The following is a 25,834-nucleotide window of genomic DNA, read 5'->3' as shown; positions in this document are numbered from 1 at the left end:
AAGAGGATGTATAACTTGACAAAAGTCAGAGGACCAGTAAACAAGAGAGGATGAATTCAAACTCAGATCTGAATGTAGAGTCTTATCTTCCCACTCCCAGGACTGGAAAATCCTTAACACACAGGCTCCCCAGCTCCCCTGCAGTGTTCCTGGCGCCAAGCATTTCCCATGGTAATGGTCTCCAGTTCTCACAGACACAGCGCTCTGTGCAGCCAATGACCTTGATCAGACCTTGATCATCTACCTGCCACGCCCACCAGGCTTCACCATACAGGCAGGAAAGCTGGCTTTCAAGTGCATACAAAGCCACCCCCGGTCTAACCTGGGCTCTTCTGCAGCTTCTCCAGCCTAAAGGCAGCCATGAAACTGCTCATAGTCTGTACATGAGCCACACTACCTCTCTCCATCTGTCTCCCCACCTATACTACTTAGCTATGACCATTTTGACAATCTTGGAAACAAATTTTTAAAAACAGAAAAGAAAGGATTCTGGAACAAGTGCTTAATACTTACAATTTTAAATGACAAGTTACAAATTGAGTATTGACAAACCGAATCTTCCTTTCTAAATGTCAGTTTTAAGCATTTAAATATATAATAGCAAAAAATTCTCACAAAATTAACAAAAACATAAACAATAAACTGGAATAAATTCAAAAATAATGCCCATGTTCTAAATGGAGAAACTTCAGGACTATACTGAGGGTTAAAGTAAGAGGTATGAATGTAGAGACATAAACATATTGCATGGAGGAAAGCAGTTTTGTAAAGATGTAAGTTCTCCTAAGAATAATTCAAAACTTACTAAAAACTCCCATGAAATTTCCAATCTGATTTTTTTTAACTTGAACAAAATATTTTGGAACTCTTCAGGAATAATAAAGTCATAATACTATACAAGAAAATTTGGGATGGAAGAAAAGAATCAAAAAAAATCAGACTGCCAGTTATTAAATAAATTTTTACAATATGTAAGATATGGTGCTGGAGTAAGGAAGGGAGATTGACAGAAGGGAACCATGAGCTCAAAAAGAGACTCTAGTGTATGTAATTATTTTGTACAGGTGGGATTTCAAATCAAAGAGAAAAGTATGAATTCAATAATTGTCCTGGGACAATCAGAATCACCTAGAAAGAATAAATTTTATTCCTGTCATAATGACCACAAGATAAATTGCACATAGTGATGTAAATAATAAAAAGTACTAATAACAGCAAATACAACCCTTTGCTCTTATTAACTCAACTTCTCCTCACTATAACAAGTACTATTATAATCACCACCTTACAGATTAAAAAAACCTACATAAGAGATTTATTCCATTATAAGGAAGTATTTCTAAGAATGTCAAAGTTAAAACCCATAAGGAAGACATTTATTATCTTAAGAGTAGTTTGAGCCACAACAAGATTAAAAGGAAATCTTGTTTCTGAACAAAATGAAAGGAAAGAAATGACAAGAAAAAGCTCTGTGATACATGTTGATGAAGTCACGAAGTAAATTTTCATAGCATACAAAGAGCTGTCACAAAGCAACAAGAAGCTCCCTCACTTAAATGTTTCCAAAGGACAAAATGAATCATTCATTTTAAAAAATTCAAAAGGCTAATGAGTGAAAAAAGCTCAAAACTTCACTGGTCATCAAATGCAAACTAAAACAAAGAAAAAGCACTTTTGCTTATCATATTGGTGAATATTTTTAAGATATTCTAGTTAGTGTCCATCTGTGGGAGAACAAATCATGAGCGACTTTTTCAGAGGATGACATATCAATGGATATGTAAACTCTGAAAAACGTACGTACGCACTGACTGAACTCCAATTCTAGGAATCGTTTCCTTTAGGAGAAAAAAAAATCAGTCCAAACAGATGTATTCATCAGGGCATTTACACAGCACTGTTTACAAAGGTGGGAAGAAAAACTGAAGTGAAATCATATACAGCGATAGAGAATTGGTTACATAAGTAATTGTGCATTTTTTCATTCCCCAATGGAGAAGGAATTTCTAGAGTCACTTGAAAGGAGTCTGGGATGAATGTAAATGTCACATCCAGGGACTAAATTTCCAGAAGCCTTAACTAAAGGAATATACATACAAGATCACAGGAATGTCTGTACAAGAAGGATGCAAGTCAAACATTCTTTCTGACAGTGGAAAGTGGAGAAAACTTAACTGTCCACCATTAAGACAATATTACGGTAAATCACGGCGAGCTGCGGCTGCTGAGGGATCCGGCGTTTCGCCGTGGTCCAGGGTCTTGTCCACAGCAGTCTCCCACCAAATGTGTCCGTGGACAAGAGACGACACCCGCACATCAGGAGACCCCTCCAATCTATCTGAAAGGACAGGGTGAGTCTGGAGTGGGAGGACGTCTATGATATACCCCTGAGTGTATAAAGCGAGCTGCAGAAAAACATATAGTATTGTCTCATTTTTAAATAAATCATATATACACACACCTAAACATTGATTTCTCATATGTGTATATATATGTATCTCATAGGCATAAAGGTCATGAAATATATATACGAAATTTTCCACAGCTTTTACTCTCAGGAAATAATGGGAAGGGAGTTAGGGGCCTTCCTGTACCACCACAGTTCTCTTTTCAGTATTTCAGTTAAGTATACTTGGAATTTAAAAGTTTATTTAAGTCCGAAGTAAAATGGACGATGCATTCCTTAAGACAGAATGCTACACTGGTCATTAAAAATCATGCCAGGGGAGATAGAATATTGTAGAAAAACATGTAATAAGCCGAATGGAAAATGGAGATCTCCGCACAGTAAACAGGGACAGAGTGCTCACTGGTTTTTATGACAAAGCTGATACACACTGACGAAAAGAACAGAAAATAAATGTTAAATTGTTAATTATTATCTCTGAGTAGCGGGACCAGGATAGACTCTTTTGCCCCTTTTTTCAGACTTATTATATTAAATGCAAATTATTTTTCATCTGAAAAAAGCATTTTTAGGCGTGTAGTACCACGCATTGGGGAATAATACATGAATACTTACAGAAACAAGTAACTAGGAGACACCGCAGCAGCGCTACACAATGTAGAACGGGCGATACTGATTAACATCGTGCAGTTACATAAGGACCCACAAAGTGAGAGCACCTGCTGTAACAGGGCGTAGCCCCCTTCTATTTGTCAGTTTTGTCTTCAGGTCTGAGGCAGTTCTGAGCACGGCCAGTGTCAGTGCTGGTGTCTGGATGAATGCTACTGGAGGTGAGGGCACCTGCAAGCGGAGAGGAAGAACAGAAACCATCCTCTGCCTTTTCTGTCTTGTTTCTTTGTTACTTTAAAAGAGAGGAATAAATAAGATAAACTGTGTATCTTCCCTACTGAAATTTCAGTAATGAAACCGTTTTTAAAGTCTTCACAGCTTATATTCTGCCTATAACTGTCTTTTCAACAAAGCATCATATTTATTAAATGTGAATTGACTCAGTTAATTAACTCTCTGTTGAAACATTCTAGTAAAGAACATGAAATGCCTTATGTAAAAGAACCACACCTGCAGTGACTAGCACAGCTGTCTTGACGGCAGTGCATTCAGCCCGCACCATCCTGTGGTCCTGAGCTCCTGATGCTGGTAAGAGAGGACGCTGCCGCCTCAGATGGAGAGATACTGTGAAAGAGTTTGAACTCTACAGTACTGACAAAACATAACTGACAAATCCCAGGCTCCTTTGAGGCTGTCATTTTCTGTTTCTGGCCAACCCCCGTCAATGAGCAGAACCACCCCATTCCCGAGTCATGGGACTCACGTGGGAAGCAGTTTTGGAGAAATTACCAGGTATAGAATGTAACAAACTATACATAGATCTCTGAAAAAAGAAAAGATGCAATACTCTGATTTTGGAAGAAACTCAAAATATTCTCCAAAGCCTTAGTAGCTGGAAAGGCTGGGCATCTCCTAAGCCACTTATTTATTTCGCAGCCAGTGAGCATCTCCCACAAACCCTGTTTCCCTGTGTCTGCTGGGAGCCTCAGGCACACTGTTGCTGTCGATCTTATAAGTCACAGGGCAGACGTGTGTCTCTCATGCCTGCAACCCTCACACAGGCTTGCCTCCTAGCCTCACTGTCTGAACTTGGCCCCATTTCCTCACCTGTTTATTTGGTATCTGTTCTGTAAGCTGCCTGAAATGCTTTTTGGAACATGTCAGAAGATTCAGTGTGTAGATAAATGGACAGATGGACAGGTGAGAGATGGGCAGACAGACAGAGAGACTCCAAGAAAAGGGGAACAAAGAAAATTTCCTATGCAGAACCCTCTTCTAGTCAGGGAAGAAAACCACCACGGAGAAGTGTGAAGAGGCAGGTGGCTTAGGACTATTTCCTGGATTCCATGAAAAGTCCCACCAAGAGAGAGGGTAGAACTATAAATAATAAAAGAAAAAAGCATGCATGCTTGAAAAATATATCTACAATATGTACTTTCTAAAGAATAGATTCAAATCAGCACGGCCCAATAACACAATCCTTGGGTATTTACAGAAGTGAGAATCCCATCTCCAAACCACAAGGCATCCCTTCGGAGCACTAAGAGTCTACACGGGACGGTCATAAAGCTGTAATCACAAAAGCTATGCTTTCCTGCCCTTACGAGGAATGAGCAGCTGTGCTCGGGCTGCCCACGCGCCATTTACACCCCACAGCACCTCTAAGGGGGAGGGACGCCTAGCAAGCCCGTCTTTGCAGGACAGGAAACAAGTCCAGGAGAAGCTAAGCTGACCTAACATTTCTCCATCTCTCATGACTGGTCACTCCAGAGCAGGACTCGAACTCGGACCCACGTTTGTAATCACGGTACTACTGGGCTTTGCGTGCTTTTTGTGTGTATAATACATTTGTTTCTGGCATGAAAGGATATTTAATAAATGATCGGTTGTCCTGTCTATCTCATTAGCTCACAATCAATGTTTATAGTGTTGAATTGTACTCTTTTTCCCTGGAGAAAGGAATGGAACTAGCGGGTGTTAGAATGAGGTGGGGCTCCATTCTTTATCTGGTACCTCATCTCATCCAAGTCCCCAACCAGGGAGAAGGAGCAAATGTTTTCTTCATCTTTTAAAGAGAGGGCTCCACTGATGGTGACTTAACTCCAAAACCAAGTCTGGGGAAGGGCACATTCAGCAACCAGAGCATTATCACCTGTAGGAAGGCGAAAACAGCTCACGGGAGGGCTCAGGGTGTCAGCCTGATTTAATTTCAATCGATAAAACAGTAACACACTCTAAAAATACTAGCATGCAATCGATTGGCTCTTTCTTGACATCTAGCAATTTTCCACAGCCCACATGTAAAATGATGGTGAACAAGTGAAAGGAAGTGTCTATAGACAAGAAAAATCAATGCCACATGTAGACTGAAACCCAGGCTGGAGGAAAGGAAGAGAAAGGGCATAGTAAAGAAGTGGGGAAAGGCTGGGGAAATAAAATCATCACAAGGACTCTCAAGCATCATCCAACAATCATACAATCATTCGAGAGAGAGAGAGTTACTGAGGTACTATTCTGTGCAAGGTTGTAGAGCGGGCAAAGCAAGAGCGCAGCGACCATGGTGGCAGCAAGTGGCGGGGCTCAAATACACTTCTGATCCTGGTACCTTGCACACTTGTCCTCAGTATAAAGGCAAAAAACAAAAAGTAAAATAAAACTCTGTAAACTCAAAGCATTGTTGAAAAAAAATTAAAGAAGAACTAAATACCTGGACAGACACACCACGCATATTCCTGGATCAGAAGACAGAGCTCTTGGAATGGCAGTGCTCCCCAAAGCAATCCGTATATTCAACGTGGTCTCGATCACAATCCCAGCGGGCTCCTCTGCAGAAACTGACTAGCTGCTGCTACAATTCATATGGGAATTCAAGGGTCTCAGTAACCAAAACGTACTTGAAAAAGAAGAACAATTTAAGAGGACTTGTTATTCTCAATTTCAATCCTTACAACTGTAACTCCAGGAGAGATTAGAGGCCATTGTGAAGTTATTACTTTGTTTATTCTTATTTTCTAAATTCTCTACAATGTATATAACTGTTACAATAAAAAGAATAAAAAGTAAGGTTTGTTTTAAAATATACACACCGATTCACTCATTGGGAAAAAAATATTTTAACTATAAAGAGGTAAACAAATATCTAGTGAAAAAGGACTACTTAAAAACAAGAGTGTATTTACATTTTTCATTAATTGAAAACTGAAAAGCACAAACACATCAAGTTTCTAGGGAGACCGATGCAACAAATTAAGTTATTTTCAAAAATTCTAATTGAACAATGAAAACTCAAGAAAGGGAAAATTGTGATTGACACCCAAGTGAAAACACATGGAAAGCAAAGGCCTAGAAATCACAGTTCCTTGAACTCTGATACTAACTCAATAGAAGAGGAAATTCCTCACTAAGGGGACAGTGGAATCCCATGCATAAGACAGCATACACAGTACAAACTGCACTAGAATCTGAGGTGATTTTCTTAGAAGAATTCCAAAGTTACAACATTGCTGAAAAACTATAAAAACACTGAAAGACAGATTAAAACACACAGTCATATATATTATATAGAAACATATGAAGTCTACTCCCATGTTGCATAGAAATACAAACATATTTGTTCATTTATGGGCACTGAATATTTTATCCCATGTAGAATATTTCAACTAAAACAAATAATCAATAATACACAACTCTTGTCAAATCTTCTTGATAAGTTACTCTGCTATGTAACCATAATGTGTCTAAGATAGATCTAAAATTAGTGAAAAAGTTCTTTGTATGGTTTCTTGAACCCTTCTCAAAATTCCAAACTTAATTTTAAAATAGATCTGAGCAGTATTTCTATATTAACTTTTCCCTCGTGGAATGAACAACACAGTCTGTTGTCAAAATTCTGTCCTTAGAATGATTCACGAGCACCGTATCCTAACAAAACTGCTGGACAGCAAGGCACTATCCAGACACTGTGACCAAACAAACGAAACACAAGGAAGACAGTGACCCTATTCTGGAGGGCATACCGTATGTTTCAACACCGGGTATTTATTTGATTGGTTTGATTGGTTAGCAAAATAAAATCAATCAAGTACTTTCTGCTTTGAGCATTCAGTAAGTCATGACTCTGTTGTTAGTGTCATGAGAAGGAAAGACTTAAGCATGACTTGATTAGGTCAATTGGCAAAAGCCATCACTGGGGAGTGAGTAATAAAGAAGTTAACTGATAGCAATGCTTCTGCCTACAAGAGACCTAAAATAAACCTACACTGATCTCTTTAAGGAAATGAGGAGATGAGGCCCCAATGAGAAAAACAAAAACAAGAAATCAAAAAAGTAAAGACTTTTTCATTAACGGTTCCAGGAAGTAGTGGAGCATGGTGGTGAGGATCACAGATGCTTGGGACAAACATGAGGGTCTGAATTCCAACAGCACTGTGTAGCTTTGACACTGATAAGTCAGTGAAATTTTCTGAATCTCAGTCTCCTATCCATAGACTGGGGACAACAACAGCACCTGTCTCCTAGAACGGTCCTAATAATTAAGTTATTTTATATATAAAAGGTTAAATAAAATACCTCAGATATTAAATATTACCCCAAAAGCACAAGGAAAAAAGAAAACAGAGATAAATTGGAGTTCATCAAAATTTAAAACTTTGCTTCAAATGTCACCATCCAGAAAGTGAAAAAACAACACACAGGAGAAAATTTTTTCAAATCATTTATCTGATAAGGAATTTGTATCTATAAAAAAAAAAAAAAACAAAAAGGAACTCCTACAACTCAACAATAAAAAGGCAACTCAATTAAAAAATGAATAGAGGATCTGAAAAATATTTTTCAAGGAAAATATACAAATGGACAAAAAGCACAAAGAAACGATGTTCAATATCATTAGCTGTAAGGGAAATCAAGTCAAAACCACTAGGAGAAACCGCTTCACACTCACTACAATAGGTTATAATCAAAAAAAGTGTAACAAGCACTAATGAGGACACAGAAGAAACGGAGGTCGCAGCCGTTGCTGGTGAGGATATAACACAGCGTAGCCAACTTGGAAAAATGCCTGTCAGGTCCTTAGAGAGTTGAACATTTGGTTTCTGAATGACCAGGCAATTTTGCTTCCTGAGCACACACGTAAGAGAACTGGAAACAAATGTTCACATAAAAACTCCTACAGGAATATTCACGGCGCCATTACTCATCACAGCCAAAAAACAGAAACAACACAAATGTCTATCACGTGATGAATGGGTAAACAGAGGGGCCCAGCCATACAGTGGAATACTATTCAGGAATAGCAAAGCATAGAGTACTGACCCAGGCCACAACTTGGACAAATATTGAAAACGTTACTCAGTGTGAAAGAAGTCAGTCACAATAGATGGTTCCACTTACATGAAGTAACTAGATTTACATGAAATTTCCAGCACAGGCAAATCCACAGAGAGAGAAAAGTGGCTTTCTGGGGCTGTGGGAGGATGGGGAAGATGGGAATGTCTGTATATGCGTAAGGGGCTTCCTGTTGGGGGGATGAAAATGTTCTAAGATTGACTGGGATGAACAATTCTGGGCATAGAGTAAAAACCGCCGTACATTTTAATGGGTGAATTGTTATTAAAACTGGTAAGAAAAAAAGCACCTCCAGCCAGTTACCTTCCTATAGTAAATGCAAATTGCTAAATTTTATTACAGGAAGAAGAAACTGCCCTCAGCATGAAAGCAGGAGTTCAGCAAATGTGAGTTAACCGAAATTGGAAAAGAGCATTTCACTTGAAAGAGTTGCTGAGTGTACACAAATTATTAAGACATGACAAGGAAAATCAGTTTGACATCACGAAGAAGCATTCTGCTTCAAATGCAGATCAAGGATTCGGCAAGCCCAGCTGCTAGAAATGACCAGAGAAGAAACCTGGCTCTTTAAACAAGCACCAGAGCCAACAAGGAAATAGTGGTGAGGAAAGCAGGCGGCCGAAAATCTGGAACAGTTTGCTACAAATACTTTCTCCACTGAAAATTCAAAAACAAAATGAAAGTGATGTGATATTGTGTTGACCTCACGTGAATGGGCTTCCTCCGGTGCTCGACAGTTTTGTAACCCCGAATGAGAGACTCAGGAGAATCAGAATGGCTCCTGGGAGTCCCCAAATAACTGCCCACAAGCACGCTGACCACCATCACATCTGCCAGGGTGTAATTGCAGAGAAGAGACCAACTTCTGAAAGGCACAGGAAATATTGACAAGGGAAAAAAAGGCTGATGTCAGTCTTGGGACAGAGGCCCTGAGAGCAGAGGCCAGAAGGCTGCAGGTGAACTGGAGTGGCCCTGGGGCAGGAAGGGACCACGGGGGAGCAGATCTCAATTCTCTTCTCTCTCTCCCTAGGGTAGGAGAGATAAAGTCTGCATCCTTCTCACCTGGAACTGTGGGTTCTGGCTGGCAGAAGTCTTACCGACATGGAATGAATGACTCAAGACTGTGGAAAAAGGAAAGAAAGCGAGAAGGAGTAGGGAGCCAACTCCAAGAGCCTCTCAAATGCTCCCATATTTATTGTGTATAATCAAAGAAAATAGTCTTTAACAGTTGTGTGATAGTAAACAGGAACTTGGGGAAAGACAGGATGAGACAGAGCTTGTAGAATCCACAATGAGTAAAAAGGCTTAGTTTACCTTTAGGGTAGTCATGGGGAGAGGGGAACAAGATAAATTCTTTAGATATTCATTAAAAGCAGACCAACAGTCCAGCCAGGTCCGTGTTTTGGGGATAATAGACTAACAGCACGCACGCCCAGCATTTATAGCTGATGGCCTGGCTCATTGCTGTGCAATGAACAGAGTGCTATCTAAAACATCAAATATGCAAGAAAGGCATTGTCTCTGCTTTTTATGGCAAGGAGACAGGAGTGAGGATGCACAGGTGCTTGCTTGAAAGCAGTTACTAAGCACACTTTTTCTTCTTAAAGTTGACATGCATCTGGTGTCTGTTAAATTTGTTAACCCAATCATGGTTTATCACATGGAACCATTATGGAGGACACCCTAGGATGACAAATCCTGGCTCTGGGTCTTTTCCTGCCAGCTTCGGCCATTCCAGCAGGGTCTAGACACATCCCTGAATAACGATCCCACAGAACCACCCAGACTCTTAACTCCTGGTGCTTGGAACTTAATTTTAGCTCTACACAACTTAACATAGAAAAGTTTCAGAAATAATAGATATTATATTCTTTTTATATCTCATCATAGAACTGATTTTTCTGATTGCTCTAAGCTGCTTCTACTTGGTAAATCACCTAATTCTGCAGGTGAATTCAGTACTATCCATTGCGCATAACTAGACAGTCTGGGCCCTCTGACTTCTATTGGTCAAATAAATACCGATACACCTAATTGATTTCATTGTTCATCAATTTCAGCCTGGAGGTGAGGGAGTGTCACACTGTTCCTCAGCCCACCCTCTATTCTCTTCAGCAACTCAGGCCTCCTGAATACAAAACGTAGCATCTGTTTCCCTTCATCTACACTTTCCACAAACGCAACAGGAAACATCAGCCTAGAGAATGAATTCAACACAAATGTTAAAACAAATATCTACAAACCTGAAGCAACTCTATCTCCGAATCATGATACACAATGACATGAAAGTAAGGGTGTCAGGTACAAAGCACGCGTGAGCCTGACCACCTCATTTCTATTCTTCAAAGGAAGGAAGGTTTTCATGTTTTTTATTATCATTCTTTGTCATTGTTTCTGATTAAGCCAAAAAATAGTTTATGAAATAATTAAGCACTGCAATAACAGATTTTCGCTGTATCAATTACAGAAGGCATTCAGAGGGGATAGGAAAACCCACCTATGTAAAAAATGCAAAATTTCTTCCCCTGTTAAGAACACGTATACAAAATGCAACAGAGAATTCAAATTCATGTGGAGAGGAGCAAAAGCCACAGAATCAAAGTCATTACTATGAGTCAATTCAAAATTCACTGGACAAACATGCTCAATGCATTCAAAGAATTTTAAAGGCACACTGCAAACCATTCACTTAATGATCTACAGGCTAGAGGAAGAATTTCCCTCTTTAACAGACAACAGAAATCAATAGGATGCCCCACCAAACGAGGACCAAACAACAATCAGGTATTTAACAGTTCTGATAAATCAGCATGTTCTAAAGATCAAAATCCAGAAATTTTAAACATTCATTCACACCACAATGAAATAAGCACTTAAAAAAAAAACAATAACCCGAAGAATCTAAGCACAATTTTCATGTACCTGGATCAATGGGAAATTCTTGTAACGCTGGAAGAAAGAACAGGCTATAGCCTTTTACTTAAAAAACAAAACTACATTTAAAGATAACTGCTAAAACACATTTCATCATTCATGTTGCCTTGAAAAATCTGAGGCACTCGTATCTGATCAGAAAGGCAATTCTGAGTAATAGTATGTTACAATTCAGTGCCAGTTTGCTTTAGTAGAAAAAAGAAAAGCTACTGTTTCTCATCCTGCACAAAGTGTAAAGAACCTTCCTGCCTCTATCTCCTCCTATTTTCTAAGCTCATTCTCCCCAACCCTTCTGAAACAAGTATGAGAACCTTTTATTCCCACCAATATGCCAAATGACAAAAGAGTATCAATTTATTTGTATAAATATATGCCTACGCCTTGAACTGGAAGAGAAAGGTATCAGAAGGCTATATGGAACTTATTTCTACCTTCCTGAAATCACACACACACACGTTCACAGAGACACATACATGTACACACTGAATTACTGGGCAATTCACAAGCTGAGGACTTCCAATTTATAGAAGATAACTTTGTAGTTAGTTTAAAATACAAAACTGTCAGCTTTTGAAAGCCTTCATCATCTGCTAAATCATCCAAATATCAACGAGACCCAATTAGCCTTCTCTGTAGAATATAATTTCCCATGATGGCAAAACAGACCCTAAGTAGTGGATCCAAGACTCGTGTTTATCACTACCTATGATCGTTTTTAAACACGTAAACAGATTCAGAAAGTATGTCCCAACAACATTTATTCTTATTGAAATAGCATATGTATTCAATTGTCTATACAGAAAATAGGTCCCATGATGGTGTTTAAGAGCTATTTTGTGTATTGAAATATTTATTTTTAAGTTCAGACAAGGAGGGTCTGTATTACTCAGTTGTAGAACACCTGCTTAGCATGCACAATGTGCTGGCTTCAGTCCCCAGTTCCTTCATAAAAATAAATAAAAATAAGTGCTTATTTAAAAATAAGAATAAATTTATAAAAAGAGTAAATGCAGACTAAAAACCACTGCAATCTAGGAGCCATAATTTTAATAAAAAACAAGAGTTTCTATCAAATATTCACTATATGACAATCACAGAGACAACCACAAATCGCCCCTGACCCCCATCAGGTGTGATTCTCAGCAACCCTACTAAGTAGACACCGAAGAGAAACCCAGCATTGCGGATGAAGAAACGGAGCTCGGAGGAGCCGGGGATGCTGACCGTCCTGCTCCCCGTGACACCACGTCAGCCCAGGATGAGGGCTGACAGAGCTGCACTGAGGGGACACCCAGCTGCAAGGAACCGTGGTGCACTGGTGAGTCCCAGAAAACACTCAAAACTGTTCAGTGAAGAACCAGCTCAAATATATTACATTGTGCCACATCCTTTAAACAGGGAACATGACTGAGACCTTTTTGATGCCTCCGTGTCCTTTCTGCCATTATCAATTATTTGCCCTCTCAGGGTGACCAGTGATGAACTGGACCCCATATGAAATGCACTCAGATGGAAGAGCTTTTAAAGCTGTTTTATGAAGTTTGTAAGACTCTGTCTATGTCTCACACAGGCGGTCATCCATCACTTCTCACCGGTGTGGATGTACCACATGAAATCACACCTTTCTGCTTTTTAAAATCCCTCCATGTAATCCAGACTTTTCAACAGCAAAGAAGCAGCTCAACCAGAAACAGCGGATAGCTTTTCACCAAATGGAATCGAACAGCCCATCGGACTACCTGGAAGCCCTTTTTTTCTATTAAACCCACTTCCAAGGACTTCATTATTTTCTGATTGGTGGACTTGGCCTCTGACTGGCCTACTCTGAGAGCTCCCAGCCTCACATCCGGGGGTGTGAGAGGACCCTGCTGTTCGGGGAAATCAGTGCGGAAGGCGGAAAACTGCCACCCAGGTCCGCACGGGTAGAAGTGCCACAACGTGCTCAGAAATTATACCGACAGCAACCCTGGGATCCCATGGACTGATGTCACATTAACCAAACTCATGAGAGACTGATGCAAGAAAACCAGAAATTGAATTTATTAATGTAACAGGAGATGTGAAACTACGAACCAGACTGAAATATCAGAGTTCAACTATGAGTACAGATTCTCCTCAATGGCCCAATAACGGGCAGGCAGTCACATGGCAACCATGGACAGAAGCAGAGCAGGAAGGGTTTCTAGATTAACTCAGTGGACTAAATTTCTGTTATACGAACAGATCTGCTGCCCAGAAGACATTTAACGCCAATCACGGTGCACTGTCCGTGGACAGTGGCTGAGACACGACTGTGAGCACCTGTGTAACTCTCCTTTCCCTGTCCTTTCTGGGCTAAGTGATGCACAGAGGTACAGAGATCCAGGGATGCAGATACCTCTAAACACCCAAAGCCCATCCCTGGGAGCCTGGAAACCAGACAGCCAGGGTTTAAATACCAGCTCTGCCACTTACTAGCTCTGTGACCTTGGCCAACTTACTTACACTCTCCATGCCTCAATTTCCACATTGTAAACCTGGGATAACAATCAAATATCCCTTACTCACTTGTTGTGAAGTTTGAAGGATTCATTTCTGTAAAACGCTCAGAAAAGAATGTAGCACATTTTTGGTGCTCAACAAATGTGAATTTAATAAGAAAGTGATTTACAAGTCTCCCTACTAATCATCTTCTGTGTTTCATGTCTAGTCTGAGTCCCAAAGGAAATCCTTATTTCCCCTCTTATAAACTCTTGGGGAGCACCCTTCTGTTGCATCCCACCACCTGTTTAAACTGAGAGAAGGGATGCCTCCTCCACACTCCTCTGGTCCATGGAGAGTGCTTCCCCCTTCACACCCCTGACCCCTGGCCAATGGCTAGCACTCTTCACAATAACAGATTGAGGTGTGAGTCTGGAGAGACAAGCAGGGCATATGAAACCTTTCCTTTCCCTCCAGTGTTGGCCACCCTTGGGAAGCACCCGGGATGCTCAGCTCCATGGCAGGGCAGCCCTGTGCAGGATGGGGCAGATCATCTTAAGGGAAGGCTCGCTGTGGCCCAGAGCTAACTGGGACTGCATGAGTCTCTAATTCTGGGACACAGTATCATGACACGCATTTTCCCACAGCCCTGTATTTCATGGAGAATGTGGCTTCATCAGTAATAAAGGAGACATTTATAGCCTGTCTGTTCTTCTGTGTCATCTCTCAGTTGGCTGCTGGAGAAAACATGTGTATAAGTATTGGGTCCACTTAAGCCCCAATATATATGAAGTACCAAAAAATTCTGTGGCTTAACATTGTTTCAGGGTGACTGCGTAACGGTCCTGACTTTGCTGATGCTAAATTATGGGTATAGGAACTATGGAACCTCCTCAAATACTTTCATCATAAAACCAGCTTTTCTTATTTTCCTGTTTCTTAGTAATTGCCAAAGACTGTAAAATGATGGCTTCATACAAAACAGGAGCTAAACTTTATGAGCCCTTTGACATTCCCACTGTGCTAAACAATTTACATAATTTCTGATTCTCACAATTCTGCAAAGCATATACGAGCATCCCCATCTCACAGACGAGGGAGAAACTCAGAACAAACTGACTCAGGCTCACGTGGCTCAGTGGCAGCGCGTGCACGCAAACCCAAGTCAAATCACTACACCCCTTCTTCTATGTACAAAATCACCTCCCACCTAATGACACACAGCGGCTGGGTCAATACTCAGGGAACTCAGTACACTTTTCAGCTTTAAGGTGCTCAAGAGGCCGCTTCTAGCTGCTTTATAAAATCCCGGCTCACTGGTTGCTAACACTGGAATAAAAGACTGATTTTGCCATTGTTTGCACAGCAAGTCTGAAATGTTCACAGCGAGATGACAGAATAAAACAAAGATATAAGCAGAATAATTTTTCCAGGTAGACAGACATAATGGACATTGTGCTATTCTGAAGCACTAAGCAAAGGAATCAAAGCAAAAAAATATTTGTTAAGCCTTCTTTTACAAACAGGAAAATTAAGACTGTATGAAGGTGCAACAGCGCCTCCTATGGCTAAAAAGACCTTCCAGGTTGCCGGGAAAGATGCAACACAAAAATTGCCTGTTGAATCAGAAACAAGAATCAGATAACTAAAAGCTTATGTAGCACATACTGCAGTTTGCTTCGGGGAAGGGAGGGGTATTCAGTATTTAATCTGACATTGCTAATACTCTTGAATATAAACAAAAGACACAGGCTCATGGAAACTCATCTTAGAAGAGGAAAGAATCCAGTCCAGCCACTTCATTTTACAGGAGGGGAGACTGAGGTCTGGGACCTGTCCTTCCGGCAATCAGCAGCAAAGCTCTCTCTCCTAGGCCTCATGTCATGCACTGTAGCAAAAACCAACTGATCTGTACTAGACCTCTATTCATAAAAGTCACGTCTGTATTTTTCCAAAAGTAGGTAATCTAAGTATCTTGCAAAATACTTCTCAAAGAGCCAGGAAATCATACAAGTGTATTGAAATACAAAAACATTTATTTGCACATTAAAACAGCATGAGATTTATTCTATTAAAAAAAGTGACATGTCAAATCAATGTTTTGATATTTTAAAACCTATTAAGCATTCAGAAAAATAAATCAAAATTTCTTTAATCACAAAAGAAAGAAGCTTATTCCCTTAAAATGATCAATGTGGATTTTTCTAAACTTAATAGTTCTGGTCAGATTTCTACGAATTTAAATGTCTGAGTGGATGGTTACATGGCAACATGAATTCTGAGTTGTAACAACACATATTCTGTGTAAATAATCTTCAAGGCCGTCTGCTTAAAGTGATTTAACTAGTCCCTGTCTCACTAGAATGATACAGATTTCATTAAACCTTCATACTGCACACACACCCAAAACCCTGTATCCTTGTTACTTTAAGCCATATTCATATATTCATATATATGCATATTGAATATGCATCAGAAACAAGCCACCCTCTTTAGTATTCAATGTTGATCCTTCTAAACTATCTGTCCTTGTGAAAGCATATTTTTACTAAGAAGCTCTTGGGTGCTTCGTATACAAGGCGTCTACATCTCACAGTCAAACAAGGTAAACGGCATCACTCAAATTTCACAAATGAGGAAATGTACTTAAGCCATGAAAACAACTTACATATTCATCATCAGGAAAGAAAAGAGTAAAGATTTTACTTACAATATTCACTGACAAATCTTTCCTCCATACTAAGACTACATAGAACCAAATCAGTCTTTGTAAATTTTTCTGTCAATAAGCACCACTAGAGAAAAACAAGCAACATCATTAGCAATGGTTGGACTTTCAAAGCCCACTCCTATTTTGCACTATAATCATTTTTAATATTTTGTTTTTAGTGTTTACAGAGCACTAAAATAAAAAAATATAAACTTTTTAAGCCATTGCCTGAGAATGCAACATTTGTGAAAATGTACAATTTCAATTTATGCCACTCTGTCTCACATTCTCACTGGTGTCTCTCCTTTGAAGGCTTCATCAAACTGAGACCGCTAAAATCGTTCACTTATGGACTCACAGGAGTTCGGGAAACCACTCAACACGGGGCTGATCAGAGGAGACATTGAGAAAGCATCCTGTGCAGCCTGGGTTCCAGCCCTGAGTCTGCCAGCGCCAGCTGTGTGAGATTTTGGACAAGCTGCCCCATTTCTCAATCCCTCAGCTGCAAAAAAGGAGACACTGATGCCTACCCTTAAACACCTGCTATGAGGTAAAATATGAGGAAAGCATTTTAGCCTTAGGGAGGTGTCCACTCAGAGCAAGCTTGGTCATTATGATGATGAGGATTACTTTTAATAAGTTAAGGCAGACAAAAAATTAGAAATCACCATAAAGGAGAAACATTTTATGTCAATGAGCATTTCCTTTTGAATGGATTGCAGAATGTTTTATAGAATTTTTTCATAAACCAATTTTTGTCCACTAATTATAGATTTACAAGTTCATGGACATGTCTCCAGAAAAAGAATTAGAGGCCTCTAACCTCTGAATACTAAGAAAGAAAAGTTTAAAAAAAAATCACGGGGGAGATTATACCTCACTTGAGAGAGTATGTGCTCAGCATGCATGAGACCCTCAGTTCAGACACCAGTAACGCCATTTAAAGACTTTTTTTTTTTCAAGAAATGGAGAATTAAATCAAAAAGATGGAGGAATACAGAATTTTTTTAGAGACTCAACTCAGATTTAAGATGGGGAAAAAATATCCATTTCTCATAGGAAATCTTGAGAACTATGTAAACCGGATCTGAGTTGTCTAATCTTTTAACATTACTCATGAATTCCTATTACAAAGTCTTAAAACTGCCTGATAACCCACAGTGGTGATACTGATAATAACAGCTGCCAACAACGGATTGAGCTCCGGCTAGGACTGCTCTGTTCGGCCATCTCTGCCCCTGAGGCCTCACCAGGCTGAGAGCACTAAATTTTGTCATTCATGAGCATATCGTGTAAGTCCTCCCTTTGTGCTCCTCACTCTCCCCTCACCAGCCCCTCTGAGGGAAACACTGTTATCATCTTCCACACCCACAGATAAGGCCACTGAGGCACAGAGACTAAACCTGCTCCAGGTCACATCGGCATTAAAGGACCTCTATATTTCTGCTGTTTTACTATTGACAAAGGAATCTGAGATATCAATTCAAGGGAGACTGTTAAATAATCAAGTCTGTCAGGTCTTCACCTCAAAGAGCAGATACTATAGATTCCTGATGTAGGATGAGGCTGCCGCCACAAACTGACTCAGCTTGAAATTAATATCCAAGATGAAGCAGCGGATACACGTAAATATTCACGATTGTCAACTCCGCTCACGGGTCTGGGCACTTCACTGCCTGAACGGGGGTGAAATCCCCACCCCTGTCAGGGATGGAAGCGAGGCTCTTCCCAGTGTCACCCAGGCTTCACGGGCTGTTTCCCCCCACAGGCTGTCCTCAACGATTAAAAATCTCTCAAGATTTTTACACCATGCAAAACTGAAAGACATTTCTGCAGATGGAGCATTTTCTCAAGCTTAAAAATTTTTTGCTTACACTCAGCAAGGGGGAAAATAACACATGACTCTGCAAAGTCTCTGAGCCTCACCACTCACAGGAGTAGAATGGCCTCAGCACAAGATGACTCTTCACGTATGAGAACAAAATAAAGCCGCCCCCAACCACAGGCACTCCCAGAGACAGCGCTCAACAGTATTCTGAACACTCACGGTTGTGCAGCACTCACCACCATCTATTTCCAGAACACTTCATCACCCCAGAAGAACATCCCTGTCACTAGCAGTCACTCCCCAACACCACTCCACCCAGCCCCTTGCAACCATCACCTGCTCTCTGCCTCTGCCTATTCTGAGCATTTCAGATCACTGAAGTCAACAATATGTGGCCGTTTGTGTCTGCTTCCTTTCACTTAACGTGCTGTTATCAAGGTTCGTCCATGTTGAAGTGGTATCAGCATCTCTCTTTTTTTTTTTTTTTGAAAGTGTTAAAGTTTATTAGAAGGTGGTAAGTACTATCAAATAGAGTAGAGAGGAGCATAAGTGATTGGGTTTCAAAGGGAATAGAGCGGGTTGAGCAGTCAGGGTGGACTTCCCAGAAGTGGTGGCCATTTTCATATTCCCCTTTATTATTATTTTCTTTTTTATTCACTCTTACGTCTGAATAATATTCCACTACATGGAGATACTACATTCTGTTCATCCATTCAGCAGCTATGTATGGACAAGGTCCAGAAGAATGAGTGTAAGAGGTGACTAGGCAGGGATGGCATTTAAGCAAAGGGCAAGATGTGCTTTCAAAAAATAAAAGCCAACAAACAGAGGCACAAGGAAATTCAGCGCGTTTCTGAGAAAGTGCATGCTTGCTTCAGCATGACTGCCGTGCAAGGCAGGGGGGGTGTGGAGTGACAGGAGACACAATGAGGGAGTCACCTGAGAATATTCCCCATGCAAGCAGCTCAGCCAATTCTCCTCCCTCATCCTGTATTTTAGAGCCATTTTTGATAGGTGTTCTATTTCAAGTAACAGTACTTAGTTACACATCTGATCATCTGCATCAGATCACCTTACCTCCAAGCCACAGAAAGTCATTCACTGACTGGAGCAGCTCCAAGACATAACGGTGATGGACCAGGGAGTCCTGCAGCATCCCGGCCTGCAGGCACAAACCCCCACATGTTCCATGGTGATGTCTGGAAAGTAAAATGCATGGAAATATGTCACTGCTTGTGCACGATATCTGCCCCCAAATTGCCCCAAAATCATGCTGGCAAAGCACTACTGAGCCCTCTCACTACAAAAAAAAAAAAAAAAAATAGATAGAGAGAGAGAGAACAGAAAAGAAAAGAATAAAGCTAAGAAGGCAAATTTAGGGTCTTCCATTGAAAACCAGCAAGCATCACTGCCAGTATCTCAGCTGGAATGGTCCTGACTTCAAAAACCACTGCGCAGTTACATTGCAAACGTGATAGACATATATGTATTCCACGTAGATGATATTACAGTAGGATTTTTCTTTTCGAAATTTCCAGTTGCAACATTAACACAAGAGAGTTTATGTTTCAGCTTTAAAAATATCAATTATCTTCCACTGTCTTAATTTTGAACCTATTATTATTTTATAAAGGGTGCTATCCTGCACATTATAAACCAACTGTTTGGCTTCTGCCAACAAGAACTTTATGACTTCACTATTTCAGAGCAAGATTTAATGATGCTTTGAGAAGTGGGGCCTGGGGCGCTCACTAACAGCTTTTTAAATACTGACAAGGATGTGCTATTTAAGTAATGCAAAGGCTCTACCTCTACATTAACTCAGAAACCAAAGAAAGTACACCAAAGCCTTACTTTATCATTTTTAAATGTTGCTATTCTTTTGAATATTAAATTTCTTAAAAGATAAGATTTTTTTTTGAGAAAGACAGCAGCTGTATTAAATTTCCTCTCACCAAGAAAGCAATCTTTATCAAGAATAAATACCCCTATGGAAATCCAAAAGACGGGACGTTTATAGCTAAGTGAACATGCAGATCTCAACACAAGCCTAAATCCTATCAGATCTCACTCGAACGAGCTCAACAAACTCCTGGACTACCCTGAAACTTAGCTCTTCTGTTCCAAATGTTGGCTGAGCTAAGATCATCACACAAGGCAGGGAAGAAGAGAAAAGTCCACCTGGCTGCATCCGTTTTCTTCCAGCCACAAGGTGCCGCTAGGGGGTCCCCGTTAATAAGCCCTCCCCATGAGGAAATCCGGCATCCACAATGACTCTGATGTCCCCAAGCAACCCCGACGCCCCTCTCCCACTGGTGGTCCCCCAGCCTGTCAATGGTCTTCTAATGACCCTCCCAGTTGGTGGCACTCTCCCCCTCTTCCCCGCTTCACACACACACACACACACACACACACACACACAGAGCCAGGACAGCCTTCCCAAAGCACAAATTTGATTACATCACCCCCACTTCAAACCCTTCAGAGGCTCCCTGGTAGAGTTCTAGCCCCACCCCTGACCCTGCTCGCCCAGCCTCACCTCAGTACCCAGGTCCCCAATGACCTCAGGTGCCCCCTGACCTGCTGCTACTTCCCACTTGCCTCCAGGCTCATTTTGACTGTTTGTCAAGGAAGCCTTCCTTCCCTCGAACCTCTGCACATTGGGTTAGGTGCCCCTGCTGTGTTCCTAGAACATTCTACTCTAAGACAACTTCTGACACTGCTAAGCTCTCAAGAAGCAATACATTTTGCTTAATACTGTGAGTCCACCCTCTCTCCCCTGGACACTCAGAATTGCATGTGTTATGAATAAATGAATGAAGGGGTGGGTCTCAAAGGGACGAGCAGAGCTGCTCTCGCCCACCCCGAACCCTTCTTTCTGTAGAACATCAGAAGCAAAACCAGGAGTACCTCTCCTGAAGGTCACTTTCTGCTGACACCCTTCACTGCCTCTTCTGTGTCAGTTCTAGTAAAAAACCAAGCTCCTCCAAAGCCCTCCATCCCTAGGCCCACTGCAGGGTCCTTCCAAGCAGGGGCACACTCCACCCTGGACCACACAGTGCACTCTCCCCGAGTCCCCACCCCACAAGCCTCCAGGCCTCTACCCGGGCTGCTCCTGCCACCTGAGTTACCCTCTTGATTCCTTCTCCTGGCTGACTCTTACTCTGCCCTCATAACTGAATGTAGAGCCCATTTCTTCAAGGAAGCCCTCTCTGATGATGTCCTTTAGCTCTTGGCTGGGCTCCCTCTACAGCAGGACTGCTTGGCGACCAACTGGTGTTTGTCCACCTGCTCCTCGGAGACCATGACCTCTTGGAGGCCACGTGGGAAAAGGACTGAGACGACAAGAGGGGTGGGAAGAGCAAAAAGCAAAATCACAGCCCAAGTCCCAGATTCAAGGATTCTGTCTCAGAAGAAAAGAATAAAATGTTTCATACGTATGTCATTTGGCTATGAGTTTTGTGGCTCATGGAAAGCAAGAGGTTGGTGTTCTAGTCTAAAATCCAAGTTACATGCAAAGAAATGTACATATTCATATCCAAAGGAAACCAGAGCTGCTCAACAACAGTTTGCAGTTAAAATCAAAGGAACTTTGATAAAGGCAATCTCTCTCTCTCTCTCTCTTTTTTTTTTTTTTTTTGTATCATATAGTTGTAGAAGTATTTGTATAACTAAGTGATGCCTACAGCCTATGATTCTGCACTGGAGTGTTTGGGGCTGAGGAAGCCCAGATTACATGCACTATGTAAATACAATCACACCAACACACTGACAGGCGCCCTAGTGGCTGAGCTGAAGTTCCAAAGCAGACAACCTTACGTTGCAAGACAGCTCTCATTAGAAAGTAAGGAATGCAATGTTCTGTACTCAATTACAAACGTTATATGGGCCATTAAGCGATAGTGCATCTTGTCTAATGAAACCCCAAAATAAATTGTTAACGTCGATTTTCTCCATCTGACCCTTCTTTGCTAACTTTGGATATCAAAACCTCACTCCATACGGAAAGCTCAGATCTACGTTGCTGCAGGTTACATCCCGTGGAAGAAAGCCTACCAAGGGAGAACTGGAGAGTTTCCCTTCAGAAGCTGCTAAGTCTGGTTTTGCACCTGTACGTCATTTGCAGCCACGTCAGCGTCAAAGGAGTAAGACCTTACCTCTCTGGGGCGAAAATCACTGCGGTGCTTCTGAACCATTAAACACTGAGCTTTGTGAAACAGTCCTGAGGCACTTAAATCGTACTTTTTGTGAAAGGCTCCAAAACTGACCCAATACACCAATCCAGGTACAACAGGGAGGTACCGGAATTAGTAGATAGAACATGCCCTTGAAGTCTGACAAGGCCCTGCTTGAATCCTGCTACAGCATTGACTAGCCGCTAAACGGACTAATTCCTTAACCCCTCTGAGAAGGATCCCAATCTGCAAAAGGGGGCTGCCACCGCCCACCTGGGAGGCATGGATGAGAATGCAACACGCAAGTAGTGCTGCCGACTGGTACCTGACACGGGGCCTGACTAGCTTCCCTCCACTGCCCTTCTCTCCCTTTAAACTTGCACTGTTCCCCCTGGTAAGGGTCAAGCCCCCGGATCAGACTGCCCGATTCTTCTGTGTATCCCCGGATACATGCCTTACCTTTAGGAGGCCAGAAAAAGAACTATCTCCTCCAACTTCACTATCAATGTTCTTAAGAGTCTGGGTTTTTTTAACTCTATTTTGGAGGAAGACTATTCCAAAACTGTCCAACCACCATTCTCCACTTTGGCTCCTCTCCCAGCGCCCGCCCCTTCTCACCTCAAATCTTCTGTCTGTTGGCCTTTTGTTCGTGGGAAAGAGAGTCCACTAGGGTGGAGACTCCCTAGGCCTCTGTCCCTCCCTCACAGGTGAGTGTGACTACCTTCTCCCCACTCCCCACTCCGACTCCAGCTTCCGAGGAGGTTCCCCTCCTGGACCATGCAGCCTCTGCATCATCCCCAGACGCGCAAGCGTGGCCACAACCCTCCGTTCAGATTTCTTCCTGGGTGGCCCTGCCCACCCCCAAGACCCTTAAGGATAAATGCCATTGCTCTGAAAATCCCAAACGCCACTGAGTGACACACCAAAGCTGCATGGTCTGGGATTTCCTCCAACCAAGGCACAGCCCTGCCCCGCCTCAGCCTCAGTCTGCACCTCTCGAGATGAGCTCATCCACCTGCACGGCTGTGAACACCAGCTAAGAATGACAACCCCCAACGTGTATCTCTATTCCGGCTCCTTCTCATGAGCCCCGGGGCCATAGACCCGAGTGCCTCTTTGAAGTCCTAACTTGGATGACAAATGGAATCTTAAAAATGCCTCATGTCCACCATTTACTCTAGAGTTCGATTCCTGGCAGGTACCTCCCAGGCTCCCGATTTTAGTAACAGACCCAGAACCCACCTAGGTTTTTGAGGTCACATTCAATTTCCCCTGTTCCTCCCCCCGGCCCTGCCCTGGATTCAGTCTTGTCATTTCTATTGCTAAGCCAGTCTCAAGTCTGGTTCTGCAAGGACCACGGATGGAACCCCACAAGCTCACAGCAAGGTGCAGTGCGTCACAGTCCTCCGAAGAGAGCTCCCTGGAGGGGGAGGCATCTCCTGCCTCTGGTCACCTCAGAAGTCACTGGATTCTCACAAAGGAGGCCCAGGAGAAGGGACTCAAGGTTCTCCTGTGGTCTGAACTTTGAAGGGTCCAAGGTTTGGGGGAGTTCCTTGTTAGCAGTCACACCTGCCAGTGAGCAGATGAGGATGGGGGAACCCAGGCAAGGCTGTTCTCACTCCGACCCCTGGGCTCTCGGGAGCCACGGGAAAGGCCTGTGTTCAGGGCACAGCCCAGCCTTCACAGATCCCAGCCTGCATTTTCCAACCCAGATAGCCTAGACTCCTACTTGCGATTCTTCTGTTCTGTTCCCCCCCAGAATGTGATGGGCTCTTTCAGAACGTCTGGCCTTTCTCAAGCGAGACCATGTCAGTGAAGGATGAAGTGTCCACAATTGGACCAGGGCATGAATGGAGAAACAATGTCTCATGGCCGGCATGACGGTGGTGGCGAAACACTTCTCCCGGGTGAGATGAACCAGGGTGTGGGTGAGAATGCAAGGTCACTTCACAGTTGACTAGGGTGTTGGAGACTCACTACCGCAAAGTAACGACACGGCCGTCAGTGGTGGACGTCAGCTGCAACAGACACCGAGTCAGCTATTTACTGCCAACATGGGTTAATAGTAAAGGCTGGTTCAGGGAGGCCTGCACGGCTGCTGAGGCAAACCACAGACCCGGCTCTGAATGCCCACTGGCTGGAGCGGAGAGGAAGCTACGGTCCCCTTTAGTGGTCCCTGTGTCCACAAGATCCAAGTGAGCCAGCTACTTAGGAGAAGGCCATGTTGTTCTGATACTAAGAAAAACCAGCCTCGTAAAGGGAAAATAAGAGTGGCATGGAGTTTAGACCCGCTCCTGCCTCTCTATGAAGGCAAAATAAAGTAAATGGCACGGGGAAGGTGAATGCAAAAACAAAAAACAAAAAACCGGTGACTGCTTCCTCCAACAGCATCCCCTGCAGCTGCTCACCCTCGAGCCTGCCACTTTCTCACCAGTGACCACTGGCCAGGAAGCTCCGTCACGCACGTCACACAGCGACAGCCCGGAACCGCGTGCCAAGCACGTTTGTGTAAAAGCCAGAATCAAGGAAGATGCTGCAGATTTTGACTTTCCAAGTTTAAATACTCCTTGAAAAAAATCCCTCAGCAGCCGCCTAAATCAATTCACATCTCACTTCTTCAAAACAATCAAACAAATTTAATAAGGGCGCATTTGTCACCAAACATAAGGAGGACCAAACTGGTTCCTCAAAGCAAGGATTTTAACAGGTATCAAACACCAGTGGGGATGTGCTAACAAAGCAAAAATTCCAAAAAACTAGAAAAGAAAAAGATGACTATGATAATATATGGATCAAGGCAACTATTAAGTTTTTGCTTTTTAAAGCGATGGGGACAGCACGGAGGCCAATCTGGCTATTTCCAATGCAGGGTGTGCACAGCCCACTTTTCAGACGCAACAACATGCTCACAGGGCAGTACAAGATAGAAAGGGAAACAGAAAAAGGAAAAGAGGAACAGCGAAAATTAGAAACACATGAGAACAAAAATAACTGAGAGCAATTACAAGAATTTACGTGAGTTTGGTGAGGAAAGGGATGAGGGGACGGTGAGACCCACCCTCACCTATTGTTCCAGGGAAGGCAGGGGCCTGAGGCGAGCGGCGTTGCCGGGGGACCCCAACGTGGTCAGCTCCCCAAACCTAAACTTCACCTAGATGCGTGTAGACTGCTTTGGAGCTACAAAATGTGGTAGCATTTCAAGCTGGACAATTTTACTCATTCCCATCAAGAGTAACAGGACAGAATTAGGCTCTGTTCCTGCACCAAAGCATTGTTTAAAAAATTAATGACTGTGGAATAGTAAAAGCAACAATGGAGTAAAAGTGACTGGAGGAGAACTTACTTGACCCGAGCTCACTGGCCGC

At 42.3% G+C, this 25,834-nt stretch overlaps 1 long non-coding RNA gene across 1 annotated transcript in view; it reads right to left on the bottom strand.

Moving 5' to 3' along the window:
• Positions 1-3,150: 3,150 nt before the first annotated feature.
• LOC135320572 (uncharacterized) overlaps positions 3,151-25,834 on the bottom strand; it is a 29,448-nt gene continuing 6,764 nt past the window's right edge. Inside the window, exons 2-4 of the long non-coding RNA XR_010379774.1 lie at positions 19,372-19,493; positions 5,724-5,909; positions 3,151-3,247 (exon numbers count right to left, since the gene is read on the bottom strand). This is a non-coding gene — a long non-coding RNA (uncharacterized LOC135320572). The remainder of the gene's footprint in view (positions 3,248-5,723; positions 5,910-19,371; positions 19,494-25,834) is intronic.

This window comes from Camelus dromedarius, unplaced genomic scaffold (genome assembly GCF_036321535.1).
Source record: "Camelus dromedarius isolate mCamDro1 unplaced genomic scaffold, mCamDro1.pat HAP1_SCAFFOLD_197, whole genome shotgun sequence".
NCBI lineage: Eukaryota > Metazoa > Chordata > Mammalia > Artiodactyla > Camelidae > Camelus > Camelus dromedarius.
This window is presented reverse-complemented; position numbering and strand designations above follow the sequence as displayed.